Source organism: Petromyzon marinus, chromosome 42, assembly GCF_048934315.1.
Source record: "Petromyzon marinus isolate PM22_M1 ecotype Great Lakes invasive population chromosome 42, UKy_Petmar_22M1.pri1.0, whole genome shotgun sequence".
NCBI classification, from domain to species: domain Eukaryota; kingdom Metazoa; phylum Chordata; class Hyperoartia; order Petromyzontiformes; family Petromyzontidae; genus Petromyzon; species Petromyzon marinus.
The window spans coordinates 4,863,866-4,877,776 of record NC_133708.1 but is presented as its reverse complement, the minus strand read 5'-3'; positions in this window follow the sequence as shown (position 1 = coordinate 4,877,776).

Below are 13,911 nucleotides of genomic sequence, written 5' to 3'. Positions count from 1 at the left end.
GTGGCGGCCACCGTTCGGTCAGAGCAGCTGCCGTTGAGCGTCGAGCTCGTGCTGGAGGTGTCCCACCGAAGCTGGGTCATCATTCCCGCGCTGCACAGAGACGGCAGTCCCTACATAAGACCCACGCGGGTCGGCGACCCGGACTAGGGGATGGAGGTGAGTGTGGTGCGGCGAGGCCTCAACACCGCCCAGCCCACAGTAGCTGGGTTTAAGCCACGACCTGTGACTGAGCCGTTACCACACTGCTCATGGCACCCGGGCTTTGCTAATGACCTCCTCAGCTAGCTTTCACCACGCTACCCTCGGAAACTGACATCCCATGGCTTGTCGGTGAACCTTCACAGCACCCATAGTAGCTGGCTCCGTGTCATGATCTCTTATTATGCCTTCACCACACTGCTCACGGTGTGGAGAGATGATGACCAATCGTCTGGATTTAAGAAGAGGAATTGAGAGTGGCTGTGTGCACGTTGGTGGGATGCGAGGGCATGTGTTGTGCCCAGGAGGTCGCGAGAATTTTGGGCGACAGTAACCCTTCTCCCCTCCCCTCCCACGTATTCTTTAAACAGGGATTGAGAAGCCATCGTTGCAGAACCCGCGGCCATTCGTCTGTCGGCCAAACTCGGAGCAATATGGGCACACAGGTGGGGTTGGGGGGGTCCGTGTACTGTGGTGGCTTTGCGCAGCACTTGTTGGCTCGGAGGTGTTTTCACTGGTGGGTGGTGGACGCCGCCGTGCCGCTTTGGGCAGTGTGTATAAAGGGTAGGCGATCAAGTCTGGTGTGGAGGCTTACGTGAGTTGGCATCGGCAAACTTCATTGCACATGAGTTCTTAACCATTTTACCCATCCCGAGGCGGTCTGGAAGTTGCTGGGTGCGGTATCCCGTTCGCCGCCGAATGTCAGAACGTGCAAGCGGATCGGCGTTAGTTTTCAGAGAGGCGTAGCGCCGTTGTTTTTAAAGACTTTGCACTCACCGCAGGGAACCACAGCGACACGACCTAACTCTACGATAGCTGGCGCGAAAATGTGCCACACGCCCTCCCATTTGACCTTGTGGGAGCCTCGGGTACGTCTTTCGACCTGAAGACATACCTAATAAAATTATTTTCTTTTGATTTTTTCTTCTGATTTCGTTCCGATGACGTACACATACGTCACCGGAATGGGAGAGGGTTAACAGTTAACATAATATTGACTTTTAAGAAATGTAAGTGTGCTCTGGCAGCAGGACGCATCATCTTTGGCATGGACGATGACCGGCAGTCGAGACTAAAGGAGGAGCGGTTGCCAAAAAGGGAAACGCGGCCAGGAGAGGACATCCACCACGGAGACGGAGCAATGGAATCAGTTTGTGTGCTGGAGCTTGGGGAGTTGTTGCATCGTAGCACCTTGAGGGGTGAAAACGGCATGGAGAGATCTTAATACAGCAATGGTTAGATCATGGTCGATGATGATTAGGTGTCAGTCTCCCACCTTGCAAGGTGATGAGGTAATCGATAGCAGTACAGTCTAACGAATTACTACTGCAAATAACGTGTACTATGTGACTAAATATTGCGTGTGAGTGTATATCATATGCACGTGTATTTATCTCTGTTTGATACTTTTAAGGGTTGTGCATGTGTACAAGTATTGCTGTGTTTACATGCGTAGTGAGTTCAACTGAGTCGCAGACATACTCCTTGGAGGCAACACATTAATACCAAAACAAAGGAGTAACTGCCCCTTCACCAGATAACAACCTCCGGTGGTGGACCACCAGGCTAACTACACTAACTACACCGTAACTAGATATATGACCACCAGAATAACTACACTAATTACACCATAACTAGCTACATGACCACCAGGCTACTACACTAATAACACCCTAACTAGCTACGTGACCACCAGGCTAACTACACTAATGACAATGTAACTAGCTACGTGACCACCAGGCTAACTACACTAATTACACCGTAACTAGCTACATGACCACCATGCTAACTACACTTATTACACTGCGAGTAGCTACAGTGGACACGACCCCAGCTCGGGTCCAGGTCCATGTGTTGGTGACTTTTCTCAGACGTCGAACGTAGATCTTCAGGATAACAACAGCAACGCCGAATCCCGGTCCCTCTGGGGACCCGGCTTATATCTTCACTGGTCGTGGCTGGTTCCGCCCTTGGCCACGACCACCTTCTCGAATCCTCTCGACACGTGACCACCCCTAGCCCCCACTTGGGCGCCCTGTGTAGACTTTACCGGCCACGTGTCCTTCGGGGTCAACCAGAGTGCCATGGCCCTTTATAACCCCATTCCAATGGCCGGCACTCTCACACCCTACCCTGTAGGGGTCAGCACTGCACGCAGAGCGTGGTGCCATCCAGCACTGCCAGTCAGCGCTCACCGAGCACCTCTAGGGCCGGTACTGCACCCACATAATCGTGGTGCCCACGATGTCAATACATCGCACGCCGTGCCTCACTAGAGCCGGCATCACCAAGTGAAATCCGTGATGTCACTATACATGTACAACCCCATGACCGACAAGGCATGAAAAGTTTTTTTACAAAAACCCATTGAGAGGAGTCTGCTCTTAGTCAAGAGAGCTTCGTGTGGAGTAGATAGGGTGGTGATCTATATTTGCAGGTTCACGTCATTTTTATTTCTGTATCGTATATTTTGTTAAGGTGACATTAAATTATAATGCGTGGATTGTATTTTTTCACAGCTTTCCTCATCAAGCTGCGAAAGATACTGCCAGAATAACCACGCGAGGATGCCTTCAACCAGCGTTGGATTAACGCAGGGTTGCGAATTATTCTTACCGAATGTATGATGCTAATTCCTTTGCCTGAACGATGTTAATACATATTTTGTATTATGACGTTTGTAAAATGTGTGGTTTGTGTGTGACGCTCTGAGCTGATTCAGCATTACCCAAGTATTTTGAGCTTGCAACACATAGACCTCCATTCAGTCGCACACACTCATAGGCCTACACTTGGGAGGCAAGTGTTGGTGGGGCCTGCAGATTTAGTTGTTGTTGCAAATCCTAAACTCACTTGCACTTTGTGGTGGTCAGGAGATAGTGCGGCAATTGGGATTGTGAACCCATTTGTGTCTCAAACTTTAAGTCTTAACCTTTAAGTTTTAACGTCTCATAGCATGGGTTTTCTCCGAATACACCGATTCTTTCCTACATCTCTAAACAAGAAACAGACGTCCAGAAGGGGCGGGTCAGAACGGTGCAACAAACAATACAAAAAAATCACTGAAGAAATGTTTTTGTATCTTACCAGGTAAAGCCCACTGAACAATTCGCCTATTTTTCTGAAGTGACCTGGCTACAAATAATCGCTCAATAAAGTGCCTTATCACGTGGATAATTTATCAACGCAAAATGGTCTTAAATTAATGATCGAAACTGAAAACGAAGGATTTTGGACCAAACGTCATAATTCTGCGAGGGTTTTTGGAGAGCAAGGGGGGGAAGCCTCCCAGCCGAGGCACCACCGAGTCGGGGACCCCGGTAAGAACTTCTCGTCAGTCTCAAAAGCTGAGGAGGTTGGGAGGGAAAATGCACAGGCCTGCGAGAAACTAAGGTGTGTGGTGAGGGCGGGGGCACGAATGACTTCAGTGAATTGCTGAGGCAGGACGGTGGACTGTGGTGTGTGTGCGTTTCGGAACAACAGTTTATTTACCTGGACGACTCGTGTGCACCCGGGTGGTGAGATGTTAACTCCCTCGCTTGGTATACAGGAGATTGTGGGTTCGACCCCGACCTTGACGCCTGCTGTGTATTTGAAGTTTGTGGTGTTTCTCTCCCTGTGATTGTGTGGATTTTCCTCCTGATCCTCCGCCCCCCCTCCCCACATTTAGAATCAACGTGCGTTTCGAGTATTTGGCTGCTAAATATTTACGTGATAAGCCACTTCGTTGAGCTATGATTTGTGATAGCCAGGTCGCTTCTGAAAAAGAGCTACATAGCTCAGTGGGCTTTACCGGTTAAAATAAAATAGTAAAATAGCCATACTCTGGTTCTTTCGGTAAAGTCACGTAGGTAAAGAAAATAAAATAAAAGATAAAAATAAATTTTAGCTGTGCTTTTCACACCTGATGATGATGATTGCTTGTATTGCAATAGTAATGTCATGATTTAATTTAATTGATTTATTTTTATCTTTTATATAATTTTCTTTACCTACGTGACTTTACCGAAAGATCCAGAGCATGGATCCTTGCAGTCACGAAAACTTCAAATCTAGAATGAGTAAAATAGCCTTCAATAATAGAGTTGTTTTGGGCTTAGATTGCGTAAATATATAAATGTGTCGTTAAACCCCGCCACCAGCCGACACAGCCAACTCTAGTAAGGGTTGTCACGTAATCAAAACGTGCCAATTCGTCACTATTACAGCACACCGGTGTGTTGGAGAGCCAAGCCAAAACATTTACAATCTGAGTACGACGTTTCACCACTAATTAAACTAGCTTAAGTCTAACTTTGTCGTTCCTTACATAGAGGCGTAGATGTGGTAACCACACGTCTGTGCTCTTGCGCAAAGTGGGGTGGGGGGGGATTACTGAGGCAACGTATATTATGCGAGCCCTTTATTTGATCATGTCCTTCCTGTAAATTGTGTATTACAATAGCCGTACCAACTTTCAATAGGGTAATTACCCCCCCTGCGCCCCCCCACCCCCCCCACTTTGCGCAAGAGCGCAGAAGTGCGGTTACCACATCTACGCCTCTATATATTCGTCGCGAAAGCCTACGTGTTAAATTAAAATAGCCTTGTTGGCTGTTGGCCCTCATTCTATACACAACTCGGGATAATCCACTCACCGGTTTCTGGACTGCGCGTGTCGCTGTGGATGTTGAATTCGACGTTCGTAAATGTGTTGTTTTTGCTATCTTTGCATCGTTTTACCAATTGTGAGTTAGGGTCGCCACCGTTAACATTCGGCCAAAGTAATTGGCAAAGGTCGCGCTAAAAAAATTACCTTCTTCAAAGTCAAGACCATACCTGTCCACTCCGAATCAGTGTCCTACCTTATTACAGACAAATTCAGTCCTTATTGGTCATCTCCATGCCCTAGGCGCTCTGCTCCTCCCACCCAGCTTAAAAGACGCTGCCAAGCTTGGCAGTAGTCACTGAAGCGCTGTCTTACTGATAGTTCTGTTTCTTCACCTGAGGAAGGCTACTTGTGTTGTGGCAGAAACGTCTTGAGAATTTCATGTTATTATGTTTTATTTTTATTATTTTATTTCCATTGTACGTGACTTTACCGAAAGAACCAAGAAGATGAATCCCTGCAGTCACGAAAGCTTTAAATTGAAACATTGCCACACCGTTCCGCACACAGCTGACGTGGCATTCTTCAGAGAGGACACTTAAAAAATCTGCTCCTTGTTACATGCTGTCTCGAGTGAATTTGAAGCGTCATTAAAATCGAAGGAAATGTTTCTACATTCGCGTAAAGTGACTTGCGTAATTGTGACGTCAAGGAGCATCATCATAGCATTTGACGCCACACTTTGGAACAAATTCCGTGCCCGTTAAATGCAGCTACCTTACAACATGAACTGGTCCTGGGCATCCCACTCCCTTCGCCAACGCCCGCACTGACCAGCACCATGTATGGTTTAACACACCCCCTCCCCCACGACTGACATGGTGAGAGAGGGGGGGCCCTCGTTACAATGCGCTGTGCACTGTGGCAGCTGGCCGTAAACGCAATGGAGGTGGGCGCACATGTCAGCAAGGTTTATAATAAACGGTTGTGCTTATGTAGTGGAGTAGGAAGGTACGTAGCACAAACAGCGTGATTACCTGATCACACAAACAGTACGGGTTATCTTGGGTCAGCCTGTAGTGAAGGCGAATACAGTGCAGGTTATATTAGGGCAAATAAGCCAGGGTAGCCGTGGACGGCTGTGATTGGTTGGTGCTGTTGCTGGGGCTGGAGAGGCGTCTGGAAGTCTGGCGAGAAACAGGTGCGACGGTCACGCGGAGCGCCGTTGGGACGCGGGTTAATTAATTGGGGGTGTAATGAGAGCGGGTATAAGAGCGGGAGTCGGAGTCAACAGAGGGGAGTTGAGTTGAAGGGAGTTGAGCTTGGAGATGGGTTGAAGTTAGAGAGCTTGGGAGAGTTGGAGTGAAGAGTTGAAGGGTGGAGTTGCTGAGTGCAAAGTCGCTGTGTGCGAAGTCGCTGTGTGCGAAGGCACTGTGTGCGAAGACGCTGTGTGCGAAGTCGCTGTGTGCGGAGTTGCTGAGACGGAGTGAGAGACGAAGCAGTTAGCAGTGGAGTGAGCATAGTGATGGTGATAACGGTGAACAGAGACGAAGCAGTTAGCAGTGGAGAGAGCATAGCGAGGGTGATAGCGGAGAGCGGAGACAAGAAGTTAATAAGGAATAAGCGAAGTAATCATGGGGAGTGGAGAGACAAAGGTGGCGAGCGAGTCGAGTGAAGCACGGCGAGCGAGCCGTGGCGACCAGGATACTGTGGAATGTGGAGGACATGCTGAGAGTTGTAAATAAAGCAGTGTTCGAAGAAAGACAGAAGTTGTCTGAGTGAAATCGAACACTACACTTATACCGGGAGTAAATTAGGTGGAGTTTCAAATCAGAAATTGTTCTGTCACTGCTAGGGCCTTCAGCTGTGACAGAAGCGGACTAAAATTAGAAAGACCATGCTATAGCCAGGTCAAAAATATTTCCCTCTAGTACCTGATTAGTGCGGCTAAGATGCTCACAGTGATAGATATTGCTTGTGGGCCATGTCGAAGTGATGGGTCTCACGTGGTCGCGAGCCGTATCAAGTTGAAACCTAATTTCTTCGATTGAAATGTTAATTTATTAAAGATTGAAATCTATTTTCTTTAGAACTGATCTTTCTGCATTTAGTTTCTGGCCCTTTCCACCGCACCTCCGATTTGCGCGGTTGGCGACGTACAGCGCAAAAGAAGTTCAACATACACACGTACACACACAGAGCTCCATACTCTTCTGCGCTACATTTGCATCGGCCACAACGTGCGCCACTTTCTTTGTCAGACGGGTGGCTGCGCGGCGCCAATGCGGGTGCGCTCAGGACCACCTGCCCCACGTGTGCACGTGCGCTTGTGCAGCATCACGCAGGCCATGGATGTGGCGGCCACCGTTCGGTCGGAGCAGCTGCCGGTGAGCGTCAAGCTCGTGCTGGAGGTGTCCCACCGAAGCTGGGTCATCAATTCCCGCGCTGCACACAGACGGCAGCCCCTACATGAGACCCATGCAGGTCAGCGAGCCGGACGAGGGGATGGAGGTGAGTGTGGTGCAGCGAGGCCTCAACACCGCCCAGCCCACAGTAGCTGGGTTTGTGCCACGAGCTGTGACTGAGCCGTTACCACACTGCTCCTGGCACCCGGGCTTTGCTAATGACCTCCTCAGCCAGCTTTCACCATGCTACCCACGGAAACTGTCATCCCATGGCTTGTCGGTGAACCTTCACACCACTCACAGTAGCTGGCTCCGTGTCACGATCTGTTACTATGCCTTCACCACACTGCTAACGGTGTGGAGAGATGATGACCAATAGTCTGGATTTAAGAAGAGGAATTGAGAGTGGCTGCGTCCACGTTGGTGGGATGCGAGGGCGTGTGTTGTGCCCAGGAGGTCGCGAGGATTTTGGGCGACTGTAACCCTTCTCCCCTTCCCTCCCAAGTATTTTTTAAACAGGGTTTGAGAAGTCATCGCTGCAGAACCCCCGGCCATTCGTCTGTCGGCCAAACTCGGAGCAGTATCAGCGCACAAGTGGGGGGTGGGGGGGGGGGGTGCGTGGACTGTGGTGGCGTTGAGCGGCGCTTGTTGGCTCGGCGATGTTTTCGCGGGTGGGTGGTGGACGCCGCCGTGCCGCTGTGGGCGGTGTGTATAAAGGGTGGACGATCATGTCTGGTGCGGAGGCTCACGTGAGTTGGCATCGGTAAACTTCATTGCACGTGAGTTCTTAACCATTTTACCCATCCCGAGGCAGTCTGCAAGTTGCTGGGTGTGGTGTCCCGTTCGCCGCCGAATGTCAGAGCATGCAAGCGGTTCGCCGTTAGTTTCATTTAGAGAGGCGTAGCGCCGTTGTTTTTAAAGACATTGCACTCACCGCAGAGAACCGTAGCGACACGACCTAACTCTACGATAGCTGGCGCCAAACTGCGCCACACGCCCTTCCACATGATCTTGTGGGAGCCTCGGGTACGTCTTCCGACCTGAAGACGTATCTAATAAACTTATTTTCTTTTGATCTTTTCTTCTGATTTCGTTCCGATGACGTACACATACATCACCGGAATGGGAGAGGGTTAACAGTCAACATAATATTGACTTTTAAGAAACGTAAGTGTGCTCGGGCAGCAGGACGCATCATCATTGGCGTGGACGATGACCGGCGGTCGAGACGAAAGGAGGAGTGGTTGTCAAAAAAAGGGAAACACGGCCAGGAGAGGACATCCACCACGGAAACGGAGCAAAGGAATCAGTTTGTGTGCTGGAGCTTGGGGAGTTATTGCATCGTAGGACATTGAGGGGTGAAAACGGCATGGAGAGATCTTAATACAGCAATGGTTACATCATGGTCGATGATAATGAGGTGTCAGAATGTTGTATATGGCCCTTTTTCCAAAATTGATATTAATAATATTTGAGGATTTTTTTTTAAATAATAACGGATAAATAAATAAGTTAACAACCTCAACGATAAGAACCGACACCCAGAATAAGCAGCTGGAGGTCGTAAAAAGCCATTAAATAATAAACGGGGGGATACAGACTCCCCCTCCCCTCACACACCACAGACTCCCCCTCCCCTCACACACCACAGGCCGCCAGGAGATAAACCATAAACTGTAATAAACAAAGAGGGAAAGGGGGAATTACTAATGAAGCCCGAGGGGAAGCTCCAGGCTTCAAAGACTCCATCTTGGAACCCCCAGACAATGAGACGCCACGCACACGCGAGGTTTAAAACTATTTTACCCTTCGTTGCTCTTAATACAACGGTTAAATTTCAGAACTTAGCAACAAATGAGTCGACATCATAACGAATCCACACACTTTACAAAATAAACAACACCAGACTATAATCTCCCTAGTGGGTTATTACTTCACATACATAATATTAACACTAACGTTATTCACCTTAAATTAAATTACATCTTGCCGTTACACGACCTTGCAAAAACCAAGGGATATGAATTCCAACAATCAAGAAACTGACCTCTTAAACTCAGGACATCAAAAATATAATAAAATAAGTAATAACTCAAGCATAACAGGACGGATCCCTGGATTCAGATGGGGATGAAAATTAATGAAACCTAGGAAGTGCGTCGTGATGACGGTGTTATTTCACAAATCTTGGGAAACGTGAGCCAAGATGATCATTGTGCAGTATTAAACCGAGGGTTATCGAGAAGGGATGAGGCGAAATGGGTCGGGCTTACACAACTAAGATAGACTGTGTCCCATAGGGAAGGAGTCTCCCAACCGTCTTTGTCTTCCCGCAGCACGGATGGCAAGGAATGTAACACCTTGGGGAGGGCGACGGTGATCACAGGAAGGGACACAGATGGCTTGGGAGAACACACACACCGACACGTGCGGCACACCCCCCCCCCACAACGCAGAGCGAGATCAAAGAAAATCCGGTCCGTTGTAAGAAGGCGGAACCAGGGAGGAAAGGGGGGGGGGGAATTTCTCAGGGCCTCGCAGCTTCCAGGGAGCGAAACCGGGCAGACAATCCACATAGTGGGTAACACAATATTAATGCTAACGTTGTTCACCTTAAATTGTATTACATCTTGCCGATACATGACCTTCCAAAAACCAAGGAATACGAATTCCAACTGTCAAGATGCTTACCTCTCAAACTCAAGACATCAACAAAATTAAAGTAAAGAATAATTCAAGCACAAGAGCACGGATCCCTGGATACAGACGGGGGAACGGAAATTTATAAAAACGGGGAAGTGCGTCGTGGTGACGGTGTTAAATCACAAATCTTGGGAAACATAAAACCAAATAACATTTGTGCAGTGTTAAACCAAGTGCCAGCCAGAGAGAAAGAGAAACTCCCGGCCGCCTTTGTCTTCCAGCAGCACGTGATAAGAATTTTCATATGCTCGAGAGAGCATCTCCTCTTGGAAATAAAAATCAAACACCACGATGGAAAACTACTACAACATACCTTGAGTCACATACAGAATCATAACTGCAAGTGGTACGGAACCAAACTATGATAAAATAAATGTTAACTTCAAAAGCCTTAACACACCCTTTGTGCGGCGGAAAATGTCACACCGGGAGGGAAGAGCAGGACAGGAGGCTCGCCCCCTCCTCTCAGATTAATTAATGCAGAGAGTGAGATGGAGGGATGCACTTGGGGCAATCTGAAACATCTGTTTCCTTTTGATGTCTTTTATGGCTTGAGGAAGGCGAGGGGACCATGCCTTGATGAGACTAATATTACCTCAATAAATGACACACACACACGGACACACGACAATCCATACCCCACCACAAAGAGCGAAATCAAAGAGAGATCCGGTCCTTTGTGAAAAGGCAGAACCAGAGAGAGAAATTTTGGCATAAAAAGAGAGACCCGCGAGCATTGAATCAGATCAGCAACCAGCAGCAGAAGCCGGCGACCAACCTGAAGATACCAGCCAACCACCGATGCAGAAGAAGACTCATCAACTCACCCAGAATGGCGAGGCTCGCTGTTTAGCGACATGCTACGTCGTGCGAGTTCAGCACCATCAGAAGAAGTGCCGCAACGAACGAAGCATCGTTCATCGCCAGAGAGCGCGCCACCAAGCGACACCAAGCAAGAGTGTCAACTGCCAGCAGACGAGGCTGTTGTGCCAACTCGGCTCATCCAGCAGGGGAAAGAGCCTGCCCAGCTGCCCGTGAGCAAGGGTGTCAACTGCCATCGGACAAGCTGCGGCCGCCATCTGCCGACGGATCATCGCGCCGACGGCGAGCACCGTGTCAACTCGTCAACCTGCTGTGGGCCGAATTCCGGCCGACCGCGTGAAAGAAGGAAACCCCGCTATTCGTATGATACGGACTCTGCCCCACACTACAACGCATCACATGGCGTCTGCTTGACGCAAAGAATTGATCACTTGCCCACTCAACCCAATTCATACCACTCAAAACATACACGAATCACTAATAAGAAGCCTAATTATCAAGTACATGAACCATCAGCTGGCCGTGAAGGCATCGAGTGATGAGAATATGTCGTTTATAAGTACATTAATTGTTTTGTGATTTTTACTTCCAACCACATAATTACCAATAGATTCATCGATACAAATTAAACCTTTGAAACTTTCGCCACGAAGCTATACGCTCACAGGGAGAATATTGCGTTAAGGCGGTTTCTTTATCATACAATCTTGTCCACGAATTAATGAAAAGCTTAGCCACAGATAAGGATCTCCCATGGGAGAGCACGTACTGCCGCACACCTTATTCCAAGACATCTCGTTAATTATATAATCTTGCCGATGAATCTATTGACGTATATTTGTGCCTTTGGGGTATAATAATTGCTTTGATCGCCTTTCGCATGAATATCGTTGGATGACTTTCTAAGGACTTTTTATTCCTATGTGCCGTGAATGCTCGTGTTACTCTGAAGTAATCAATTGATCTGTTACCCAATTAACAACGTGATTATTGAGGGTTGAATGTATGTTCAATGAGGAGAACATCGCCTGGAGTACTGTGTTGACCATTTCAAGCATAACAATTTCGCATATTAAAATGTCTTTAGGTTTTGTTGGAATATTGTGCATGTCTGTTTTAAAGACTCTCCGTATCACCAACTGAGCTCGCGTTGCGCGGTGAATTAATCATAGGTGCTGTTGCCAAAGTGAAACAACGCAATCATTGATGGTTGAATGTCCTACTACCTGAGGGAAAATTCCCCGATGGTACTGTGTTGATAAATCCAAGCATGAGAATTCGCATAGTATAGTGTTAAGGTTTCGTTTAGAATAAAATTGCCTAACACAGAAGTAATTGAGTGTTTCTTTCATGAGTTCATGCAAAATAATCTTAGTTATAAGAACTGTATCCTACGTTGAGATTTGAATTTGGAGACCTGACATAAACACTAATATCTAATCAGTAACTGTTAAAACAAGAATAATTGTATTATACCGATCAATAGTATGAACCTAGACAACGAAGCCGAGTTTAATCTGGCAGACTTACATCAAACCTGCATAACCTCATACGATCAATTGCATTATCCCGATTGATAATACTAACCTCGTCGGCGAGGCGGGGCCTAATTATCATAACGGCTCGTATTAGCATAATCGCACACTCGCATAAATGTATACGATTATCTCTCTAATTAGCGTAATTTATGCGCATAATTACATCAATTAACATAATTTCGGATAATTACGGATACTTCCAAATTTCATTTAACTTTTTATTATTTTCATTCAAATTTTCATACCCGTGATATACAACAAGACTCACACCTTGCAAGGTGATTAGGTAATCGATAGCAGTACAGTCTAGCGAATTACTACAGCAAATAACGTGTGCTATGTGACTATATATTGCGTGTGAGTGTATATCATATGGACATGTATTTATCTCTGATACTTTTAATGGTTGTGAATGTGTAGTATTGCTGTGTTTACATGCGTAGTGAGGTCAACTGAGTCGCAGACGTACTCCTTGGAGGCAACACATTAATACCAAAACAAAGAGGTAACTGCCCCTTCACCAGATAACAACCTCCGGTGGTGGACCACCAGGCAAACTACACTAATTACACCGTAACTAGCTACATGACCACCAGGCTAACCACACTAATTACACCGTTCTAACCTAAATGACCACCAGGCTAACCACACTAACTGCACCGTAACTAGCTACATGATCACCAGGCTGAATACACTAATTACACCGTAACTAGCTACATGACCACCAGGCTAACTACACTAACTACACCGTAACTAGCTACATGACCACCAGGCTAACTACACTAACTACACCGTAGCTAGCTATGTAATCACCAGGCTATCTACACTAAGTACACTGTACCTAGCTACATGACCACCAGGCTAACTACACTAACTACACCATAACTAGCTACGTAACCACCAGGCTAACTACACTAATTACACCGTAACTAGCTACGTGACCACCAGGCTAACTACACCGTAACCAGCTACATGACCACCAGGCTAACTACACTAAATGCACCGTAACTAGCTATGTAACCACCAGGCTAACTACACTAACTACACCATAACCAGCTACATGACCACCAGACTAACTACACGGTAACTTGCTACATGACCACCAGGCTAACCACACTAATTACACCGTACTAAGCTACATGACCACCAGGCTAAATACACTAATTACACCGTAACTAGCTACGTGACCACCAGGCTAACTACACTAACTACACCGTAACCAGCTACATGACCACCAGGCTAACTACACTAACTACACCATAACTAGCTATGTCACCACCAGGCTAACTACACTAATTACACCGTAACTAGCTACAGGACCATCAGGCTAACCACACTAATTACACCATAACTAGCTCAATGACCACCAGGCTAACGGCACTAACTACACCGTAACTAGCTACATGACCACCAGGCTAACTGCACTAACTACACCGTAACTAGCTACGTAACCACCAGGCTAACTACACTAATTACACTATAACTAGTCGCCCTCGGCTCGGGGAGTCGGGCCGACTCGCCAGGCCAGGTCCTGGTTGTCCTCGGGGCGACCAGGGTCCTCAGCCCAGAGTGCAAACACCGAGTCGTTAGAGTGGCGCGCGTGCAAGGGGTGTATGGTGGCTACCGTGGTGCGTCGTCGTTGCATTTCCGGGGTACT